The sequence below is a fragment of the Callospermophilus lateralis genome, chromosome 4 (genome assembly GCF_048772815.1).
Source record: "Callospermophilus lateralis isolate mCalLat2 chromosome 4, mCalLat2.hap1, whole genome shotgun sequence".
In the NCBI taxonomy this organism is placed as follows: Eukaryota; Metazoa; Chordata; class Mammalia; order Rodentia; family Sciuridae; genus Callospermophilus; species Callospermophilus lateralis.
The window spans coordinates 14,902,522-14,912,527 of NC_135308.1; positions in this window are offsets into that span (position 1 = coordinate 14,902,522).

Below are 10,006 nucleotides of genomic sequence, written 5' to 3' on the forward strand. Positions count from 1 at the left end.
TGGCATCCCAGGATCTAGACTTCCTTACCAGCTGCTGTTGGACCTCGGTGAGTGTCCACCGAAAGCACTTTCTCACAGTCTGATCAAGTAAGTTATTTCTTTAATCACCTTGAGTCTTCGTTACCTTTCCTAAGAATGAAGAAAGTGGCCATCATCTTGCACATCCTTGAGAAGATTAAATGTGAGCTGTTACAGCAGGCAAGAGCACTTTGCATGGTATGTGTGTGCATGGGCGTCCAGGGGTGTATGTGTGTGTGAGAGAGAGAGATGGGGGAAGAGGGGAATGGGGCACTAATAGAAGAAAATCAGAGGACAGGGCACATTTGTTTGCTGAATGCGTTATTTCCTGTTTATAGCTTACTCTGGATAAAAGTGCTATAAAACTATTATTATCGCCACCATCATCATTAATAATAAAAAAGCCTATGGGGTGCCAGAATTTTCTTCAGTATGTGGTGATGGAGTCAGCATTATTAGTGTGGCTGACACCAGGGAGATGCAGGGATTCTAAGGAGGCCTGACCCAGCACTCTTTCCTCCCCAGGGGGCTCAGCCTAGAGGGGCCTCCAGCTCTGAGCACAGCATCCCTGAGAAGGGTAGAGGAGCCAGCAAGAGAAACTGAGGCCCAGGACAACTGGCCACATCGCCTACAGCATCTCTTCTGTTTCCAAAGCCAAGTGGGGCCAAGGGGCTGGCATTGTTCAAGGAGACTCCGTTGAATAGTCTCACTATTAGATTTTAGATTTTAGATTGAGTCTTCCTGATCTTTCCTAAGAATGAAGAAAGTGGCCACCATCTTGCACATTCTTGAGAAGATTAAACGTGAAGTCAGGTTCTGTATGCTGGCCTGGGGGACCTGTTTTAAGGATAATTGTAATGCTCCGTTTTCAGATGTCTTGCATCAAAGCTATGGGGATGATGTGAAAGTGGGGATTCCTGCCTCACTCTGGGCCCCAAGCTTCACCTCCTTCCTGAGGCTCTAACAACTTGCTGGTTCAGAGCCTTCACCAACCAGCTCTGGTCGAACCCAGCCCATCTCTGGGCCTCTCTCCGTCTTCCTGCCCCACAACTTTGGAAGTGGAAGCTGTTCCTTCTGTCCTGATGACCTGGTGGCTACCAACCTCCTTTGCCTGACTGACTTCTTCTCCCTCATCCTCTGCCCAGTGATCCCAAGCCTTTCTTCCCTGGGATCGAATCCTTTAGGTTATGGTTACTAACAATTTAATTGTAGCTATCGTTAATGAGCTAACATTAGCTATTATTTATAGAGCAAATGCTAGATGTCAAGCCATCTGCTAAGCATTTTACATGCATTAGCTCAACCTTGCAACCCTCTCAGTAAGATCTATTAGCTGTCTTTGATAGAGGCAGAACCTGAGGCTTAAGAGCACCGCCTAAAGTAACCTGCAGCACCACCAGCACGCCAACTCGGGTCTGGCTTCAGTCTTCAACCTGGCCAGGCTCTCTCACCAGGGAAGGGGTGTGTGCAGCTTCTTTTAAGGAAAACAAAATTTACTACTTGGATCCCCACCAGGGATAACTTAAAGCAGTTTTCAGACACCCACAAACATGAAACTGGCATCATTTTGTCATGCTTAGCTTCTTAAGTAATTATCATCTGGGTATCTGTCAGGCTAGGTGATAACAAAAATTCCAAGATCTTGGGGACCGCAAGGCTTCCTTTTTCTCACACCGTGTGACAATATAGGACAGCAAGGAGCTGATCTGGTGCAGCAGCCACCATTACTGCAACAACCAGAGATGGCCAGACAGAAAAAACAGGAAAATGCAAGAATATGAGGGGTGTTTTATCTACTCCATATCTGTTTGGTTTACAAGGTAGAGCATGGGTTAGGGAAAGCAGTAAACTGTGGGTCAGTGGCCAAGGGCTAGAAGCAACTACCACCCCCGCTGGAGGGGCAAGGTAGGAGAGCAGTTGCCAGACCTAGAGAGCTGGCTGAAGGAGAGGTGGCCAGCCCAGGGTGACCTGGCAGAGCCGGCAGGACACACTGCTTTAGGGTCATTCTCCTCCTGCCCGGTGGTCTCTGCCAGGATTTCTCTTTGGCCAAATCCAACCAGAAGTCAGAGGGTAGGGCAGACTGTGGACCCAGTCCCCACAAATCTGTCCCCAGAGAAGGCCCAGAGAGGGTGAAGACGCCCAGAGCAGCACACTGGTAGGTGCAGTCACGTGCCCATGATGACTTTTCTGCCAATGGCTGGCCACATATGCAATGGTGGTCCCATGAGATCATAATGAAGCTTAAAAATTCCCATCACCTAGTGTCATATAGCCATCATGACCCAGAGCAAAGCTTATTTATTCATGTTTGAGGTGATGCCAGCATAAATGCATCTACTATGATGCCAGTTGTATAGTGCATGTGACTTTATACAACACATAATACTTGACATTGTATCCATTTATATAATTATAGACTACACTATACATTGTATTTTATTGGTGTGTACTCCTACTTACAAAAATATTTCCTCGAAACCAATATGCCATGTTCCTCCACCAGCAGCCTCACTCACACATCTCCTGTTTGCTGGGTCTTTCTGTGTTTTTTTTTTTTTTTTTCAGTCCTGGGGATCAAACCCAGGGCCTAGGCAAACACATCACTGAGCTCCACTCCAGCTTTGCTGCATTTCTTGATTACATCCAGAGGTCATGTCCAGTGAGTGACCTCGACCATCCAGGTCTGTTCATATGATGTTCACAGATCAAAGAAATCACCGAGTGACACAGTTCTCTGAACCTACCCTGCTGTTAAGTGACTGTACTTAGCACCATCTCAAACGGTGCTAAAGGCAAGGTCAGCTCTGGAGGGAACCACACTGCAATTAAATGCTTGGGCTCCATCACTGCACTTACAGCTCACTAGGCAGAACTGATCTCATGTGTACTCCACAGATGGGGCCCCAAAGTGCCATCTTGTTATGTGTCCAGAAGGAGAGAACTGGCTCTCTGTGACCTGCTTTTATGGCTGCCACAAAACAAATGTGCAGATTAAATACACAGAATATAACAGGATCCAAACAATTCAAATCAACCAAATAAATTCCATATTCCAGTTGGTATTGCTCTGCTAAAACTAAGTCACTCCCCTGGGACATGGACATGTCCAACAGGTCCTTCAAGTTTGGCTTGCTTCTGTGTCCCTGTTCCATGTGACAATTTGACTCTCCTACTAACATCCCAGCATTGATGAGGTCATCTGATTCCTCTTAGCAGGAGCACACCCTTTGTGGTGTAATTTCCCCTCTGTTCTTTTTATCACTAGATGATGTCAATTATTGTAGTGCTGATGGTTACTGACATAATCACAATGGGAAGGCAAATGTGGGCAACAAGAGTCAGCAGTAGGTTGTAAGGTAGTTATCGACATGATCTGGAAAATACTTAACGTTAAATTTTTTACTTGTCATTGAATTGAAAACAGAGTTAAACCAACCTCAGAGTAAAGTCAAAGGTCCCCACAGAAGCACAGCTTCTTGTCTTTTGTATTTCCACCTTCTGGGGCCCAGCCCTGATGACAGGACCGGTGAGGCCATGATGCTCTCATTCACCCACAGGGGCAGCCCTTGCTCCGGCTATCGCCTCTCTGCTATCTTCGACTTCACCTCTTTCTAGAGTTGCTATGCTTTCCTCCACTTTGGAGTCTGTTTTTAAAAGACCTGACCAGAACAATCGTAGAGGAGGAAAACTTTATTTGGGGGCTCAGGGTTTCAAAGGTCTCTGTCCATAGACAGCTGGCTCCATTCCTCGGGACTTGAGGTGAGACTGAACATCATAGTGGAAGAGTGTGATGCAGGGAAGAGGCTCAGATGATGATCAGGAAGCAGAGAGAGAGAGTCCACTCTCAAGATGCAAAATATATACCCCAAAGCCATGCCCCCAATATCCCACCTCCTCCAGCCACACCCTACCCACCTTCAGCCACTGCTCAAATAATCCTATCAGGGGATGAATTCCCTGGATTGGGTTAAGGCTCTTATAATCTAATCATTTATCCTCTAAACCTTCTTGCCTTGTTTCACACATGAGATTTTAGGGGACACCTCACATCCAAACCAACATAATCCTTTCTGGATCCTCTATATTTCAAGCTGCTTCCCAATGTGGGCTAATCCAGAAGGTTCTGTCTCCATTTCTGCCCTCCAACCCCTCCACGAAGGGCTTTCTCCCCATTCCTTCCTTCCCCACTTCCTTTAAGTAAGTCCCGGGTGATACTCTGAGCCATTCCCTGTCAGATAAAAATAAGCCAAAGCTTCCCGAGACCATTTTCTCACTCAGCATAACTTGATCAACTAATGTCACCCTATCACACCTCCATGACCCATCGGCCCAGGTCACCAAGTCCCTACAAGGTGTATACCTTACTTAGGGGCTTTGAATAGGTCTCATGGGAATCTTACTCTCCTAAAATCGAATGCAAATTTTATGAGTAGGTTGTCAAGGACATGTTTTTAGAAGAATGCGTCCAGAATTTCATCAGTTTCTCAAAAAAAAGATCTGGGAACCACTGAATGCTGATGTTTATTATCCTAACCATTTAAGACATTTCCATTTTACGTACAACTTACCTCTGCTCCTGTCAAAACGTAAACTGCTGTATGTAAGATCCTCCATCTGTATGTTTGCTCCAGACATGACTTAATTTAAGACTTTTTTTTTTTTTAGAGTAGAATTCATGGCCAACACTGCCCATGGTCTACCCACAGCCAGTCATCCCATTGTTCTTCCTGGAGGAGCCTGGGTTTGATAGAGTCAGACACATTGACCTCCTTCCACCTTCTGTAGTTAATCATGATCAATCCAAGCTGTGCTAGTGTTCTATTCTTCCACGATAAAGTACCACAAACTTTGTGGCTTGAAATAACACATGTTTGTTGTGTCACGGTCTCTGTGGGTCAGGAATTCAGGCATGGCCTAGCTGATCTTTTGCTCTGGGCCTCACAACCTTGGACTCAAGAGTCATGGCTGATGGATTTCCCTTCCTTGCAGTGGTAGAACATAAGGTTTCATCTGCTTGCTGACTGTTGACTCAGCTCCTACAGGCTGCCTACAGGCTGCCTACAGGCTGCCTACGATAGCAGCCTCTACATGACAGCTTCCTTCATAAAGCCACACGGAGATTCTCTAGAGAGACAGAGTCTGCTCTTGTCTAGATATGGACTGAGTATGTCCCCACGGGTTTGTGAGTGGGAGCTTGGTCCTTAGTGAGGCAGCATTGGGAAGTGGTGTGGAGTCTTTGAGATCTGAAGCCTCGGGACAGTCATGTAACTCAGAGGTAAAGCAGTTTCCTAGCATACTCAAGACTCTGAAACCAACCTCCAGCACCACAAAAAATTAAAAGGAGGCGAAGTTGAATGGGATATTATTAGATCATGGAGGACATGTTCTTGGCAGGGAGAGGAACTGGTCTGGAGGAGTGAGTTAGCTGTTCTTTGCCATTGCAAGTTGTCATCAAAGAGTGATACTGACCCCTGAATCTCTCTCTACTTCCTGTCTCACCTTGTGATCCCCATGGTAATACAATCCACAGTGTGATGCAGTTAGAGGGGCCCTCACCAGTGTATGTGCCAGGCTGTGTAGAATTTAAACCTCCCAAACTGTGAGCTAAGTTAATCTCTTTATTTACAAATTACCCAGCTTTGGGTATTGCATTTTGACAAAAGAGAACAGACTAATACAAAGTCTTCTATAACGTGATATAATGTGATCCCCCAAATGACATTCTATCATCTCTATTATATAACAAAGCAATCCCCCTCACTGCCATAGTCTATGATTACAAAATAGTCACATATTTTGTGTACACTCAAGGGAGGGGATTATATAAGGGCAATGGGGATCACTGAGGGTCACCTTAAGGTCTGTGGACCTCATAAACCAGCCTGATGGCTCTCATTTTCCTTGTCAGCAACTTGCTCATTCATGAGCATGTGATCCACTCCTGGCCAAACAGAACTGAGAGGATATCTGATGGATGTGTGATAGAATAATGGTTCTCCCTAATACATTCTTCTCCTCTTCTAGGGTGCAGAACCAGAGGACAATTTCTAGCTCTTTACACTCTGGTTGGGTTCTGAGACTAGTTTTCTCTAATGGAATTTGGATACAAGTGAGCAATGCCAAATTTTGGGCTTCTGCATACAATTATTTTTTCCTTTCTATCCAGGTGCCGGATTATTCTGAGGCCATGGGGGATGATAGGGTCACTAAATGGAAGGAGGCTAGATCCTTGAATGTCTTCATGGAGCAGAGCACCCTTCCTAACCCAGTCAATGTGAACCAGATAATGGTATGAAAAAGAAATAAACCTTTTTTTTGTAGTTTGCCTTTTGGATTTTGCTTATATTTACTCTGCATGTACATATATGTGGATTAATACAAAGGGCTTCTGCAAAGTTTTTTTTTTCCCCCTACTGAAAAACAAGTGCATGGGGAATAAGAGGCTAGATCTTTCCTATAATTTATTTGATGACTGTCATATTTGCACAATACAGGGAATAGCTACAACCATCTTGCAATCATATGGAGTAGAAGAGAAAAAGAAAATATTTTCAGATGTTGAATTAAACTACAGCTCTTAGTATGCAATATAATAAAAATTTTCTCAATCTTTCAGCCACATTTAGTTGCATAATCCATTATTTCTGGTTAAAAGTATGCCATTTGATATGGAATATAAGCTCAATTCTTAATAACCTGAATCCACCCTATACTTACCACATCCCAAGTCATCTAATACTTAACCACCTGGTTTCTATGATCCACTTACCTCAAACATATTCATGTTCAGAAAATTGAGCCAGAGTGCGCTGCCTTATCTGCTGATGCATAACAATATACTTCCTCTTTACTCTTTAATAACACAAGTCTGCTTGGAAAGATAACAAAATTAAGGGGTTATCAGACCCTAACACCTTGGTGCAGGTGAGTTTATCAGATTCTCTATTTAACCACCTTTCGAACCTTTGGCCAGTTTCTTGCATTTCATAAGGAGTTAGCACATCCAGTCCAGAAGATTTTATTTTCATGGTGTGGTTGGGTGTGGAAAAGATGGTAGCTCTGGGCATCTACAAGATGGAAGATCTCTTTCTGGAAAAATACACACATGGAAAGGGAGAGGCAGAGCCTACAGAAAATAAAATTTCTCCCTCATTAACATGTTTAATCTATGTTGTTTGAGTTGCCGGCAAATCTCTTTCAGATGGCTGTGAACAGAGAGAACTGGGTGACTGCCCAAATCCCACTGGGTGGCTGGAAACACTGGGCTCTGGGGCTATTGCTTAGAGAGAGGTATAGACAGGGCAGGTAGGACTGACAGAGCTGGTGTTCATGGGCAGGAAATATGGGGAGGGGGATTCTGTTCAGAGTCCACCTAGAGGCAGGGAAGTCCTTTCTGCTATACAACAGGACCACTGGAAAAGAGTCTGCTTCTCTTAATCAGAAAATACATATTCGTTTTTTACCTTGATATTGCACTAGTTTCTATAGATAATCTGAAACAAAAATAGCTCCTTCTTACAAATAATGTTCAATCAAATGATCACAGAGGTGTATATCACCTACTAGTTCTATCCTCCCAGCTCTGCACATGTACCCCTCTTCTTCCAATGTGGAGCCTTCAATGTCCCTCTAAAGTGTCCCCTTTATCCTACCTCAAGGGGGCTTCAGCCTTTCCCCTCCCGCACCCCGTGTCTCCCCTGGCTGGCCTGGGTGACGTGCCTTCATTCTTCCCCTCAGCATGCAGTTACTAATCCCTTAATGTGACCTGAGCAGAAGCATAAATAACTGCTTGATAATCCCCTAGTATTTCATCATCCCAAATAACATTTGCATTTTCATTAGAGTCTTAAATGGTCTAGTGACTTTCTTTCTTAAAAAGAAATTTAAGTAATTTAAGTTTTTAAAATTTCATATATAGATAGAAATATGATTATGTAGAACTAGATGGAGATAGACTCATGCTTTCACAGAATTGCATAAATGCCATCATATTGTGCAGAGCTTTGCCTATGAATTGTTTATTTATTTACTTTTGTTTTGCTTGGTTTCTCCTTTCCCCCTCCAACCTCTTCCATACTAATGATCTTCAGACCCAAGTCCTCCACAAAACCAAGTTACGAAGCCTTCTGTATTTTACTCTATTTGTCTATACTCATACCACTGTGTGAAAAAAATATATGTAAAAAGATGTTTATTGGAGTATTCTTGCTAGAAATGAAGTGGGCCTTTATAAACAGACGATGAATGAACCAATTCTGGTATAGCATGTTTTGGTTTGCTAGGTTGTGGGTTGACATGGAATGACGATGATGATGATGATGATGATGATGATAATCCCCTCTAAAACAGCAGTAACTTAACATAATAAAAATGGATGGCTCGCTCATACCAATTCAGCAGGAGTCTGCTCCTGACAGTCATTCAGGGACTCAGGCTGATGGAGAAACCACCACTTTTAATGTAGCCAGTTGCTGTGCCAGAGGGAAGCAAAAGTTCTGGAGGTTTTGCACCAGAGGATTATAACCTTCAACCCAGAAGCCATAATTCACTAGTTAAAATGAGTCACATGGCCCCATTCAGCCAAGGGCGAGCCAGGGAGTCCAATTTTACGATGTGCCTGGAAAGGAAAGAAATGAAAAGAATTAGTGAATGGTGCTAAGGACAACTGCCCACCCTGTAACCGAGTGCGTGTGTATCACTACAGAAGAAAAAAGCATTGAATGCCAATCAACTTGGAGGGATTTTAACAATGAGTTGTTGGATGAGAAAAACACAACACTAATAAATGATTAAAATAGAATTTCATTTTCTAAAACAAGGAATGTCTCGAAATCTCTACATGGGTACTTACTTGGGGGTGGCATGCTTACCTAGCTATTCTCAGATACTCTTAAGCATCATAATGACCCTGGGGATCTTAATGAATATTTAGACTCTTGGACTCCAAGCCAGACCTATGGAATTTGGAATCAGATCTGGTCTGTCCATTAGGGAGAGATCTGGGACTTGCTACCCAATGCTGGGTCTTGAATTCGATGGCATGCTGCTCTCACCACAGTGCTCCATTCATTCCAAATGAATGGAGAAAAATGACTAGTTGATTAGTCTATCCATTTTCCATCCTTGTATTCACTAGATATTTCTTGAACATGAACTATGTGCAAGAGACTTAGCCAGATGTTAGGGATTAAGTGATGGACAAAACAAATTTGGTCTTATTTTGATCTCACAGTCTAGGGTATGAAAAACATTTAAAAAATAGAATCCATATTAATTTACATGTATAAATTGAGAAGAGGACCGATAGAAAAGGAGTGTTGTGAATGAATATAATAATAGACTTGCATTTAAGCCAGAGTGAGAGAGGGTTTATCAGAGGACATGAAGGCTAGTTAGAGAACTGTTGGAGCCTGGACCAAAAAGCAAGGGACCCAGGGCTGAGTATAGAATGTACTAGTTTACCTAGGGGAAGGCCCAAGGTGGAATGCAAGCAGGCCAGTCTACATGGAAGATAGTAAGCTTGGGGACATCTGTGAGAGATGACCACAGACCAAGCAGGGTCTTATAAAAGATGGTAAGGAGTTTGAATTTTTTTCAAAGTATAGTAAGTACCATTATGACTACACACAAGCAGAGAGGAGAGAAGATTTGATATATGTTTCTTTTCACAGAAATTTTATTGAGGTATAAACCAATATAAAATAAAATGTATTCATTTTAAAGGTTCGGTGTGTTGAGCACATAACACATAAGCACATATGTGTGCATATATATATATGTATATATATATGTATGCATCTTGATCTCAAACTTTTGAGACCCCAAAACTCTGAGAAATAAATTTGCACAGCTTATAAATTACCCAGCCTGAGGTATTTCTTACAACAATCCAAGCAGCTAAGCCAATGACCTCATTTCTTTTTATTGCAGAGTAGTATTCCATTGCACAGGTATATCATAATTTGTTCATTCATTGGCCTGTCAATTG